Genomic DNA, 1,084 nt, shown 5'->3' with positions numbered 1-1,084 from the left:
GAGGGAAAGGAAGGGCAATGCGGACAGAAGGAGGGAAGTTGGAAAACACTTAAACAGAACTTTGGGATTGCCTCTGGATTTCAGTTGTCCAGGCCCTCACCATGCCCGACCCCCAAACCAGCCAAAGAAGTTGGTTCTTGATGCTACCATTTTAGTTATATTTTCTTTAGTGCCCTAAGACAATTTTATCCCAAAGGATCACTTGATTAAGTCAAGTGCTATAGAGATAAAGGCTCTTAGAGGCTGCTGGAGGCTTGGTTCCAGCCAGCAGGCTTCCTGGGCCCTTCTAAGGCACCTCTATTCCCCAGTGGTCCGAGGGCATGCAAGGGGTACCCGCTCACCCCGGCCTGGAAGGCAAGAGGGCAGGAAGGCAGCCCCAACCTCAGCTCCAAACAGTCAAACAAGCCCCAACCCACAGCAGCCATCAAACAGCAGTAGGTCAAAGGCAGGGAAGCGGAGGGTTTCTAGGGCAGAACATGTGTCTCTCTGGAGTCTGCTTCCCCCATCCATGTGTGCCACTGTGGGGGCAGGGGGAGGGACAGACACCGAGGTCCCCATCTCAGGCACAGAAAAGCTGATGAGGAGGACACCAGGAAGCAAGGGGCCTGGGTTCCAGGTCAGATTCCAGCCCTGCTGGCTGTGTGCCTGTCACTTGTATAAAGTGCATGTCAGCCTAGGGTCGGGGATTTTATTTTTCCCAAAATGAGACAGTCTATTTCAGTAAACATTAGAAAAGCTCACTGGTATGAATACATATCTAGCTTTAACTTCCATTTTACTTGACATTTACTATGTGAGAGGTAGTAGGGTAGGCATTTTGCATACATTATCTCATTTAATCCTCTCAACAACTCCATGAGGAAAGTGAGGGTCAGAAAGGCTGAGCCCTGAGCCCTAGTCCCACTGCTAGTATGCGGCAGAGCTGGATTTGAACTAGGGACTGTCTGGCTTCTGAACGCTTTGCCCTTACCTGCCATACGATACAGGAACTAAGGACAGTCAGTCAGTTGCCAGCCTAGGCCCTTCCCCGGCCCCGGATCTCTAAGACCACAGAGAGGCTCTAAAGGAAGGACAGAGTCTCCCA

The sequence above is a fragment of the Monodon monoceros genome, unplaced genomic scaffold, assembly GCF_005190385.1.
Source record: "Monodon monoceros isolate NGI ecotype Baffin Bay Population unplaced genomic scaffold, NGI_Narwhal_1 Super_Scaffold_21, whole genome shotgun sequence".
NCBI lineage: Eukaryota > Metazoa > Chordata > Mammalia > Artiodactyla > Monodontidae > Monodon > Monodon monoceros.
The sequence above is the reverse complement of the archived record's forward strand: the minus strand, read 5'-3'. Positions refer to the sequence as shown.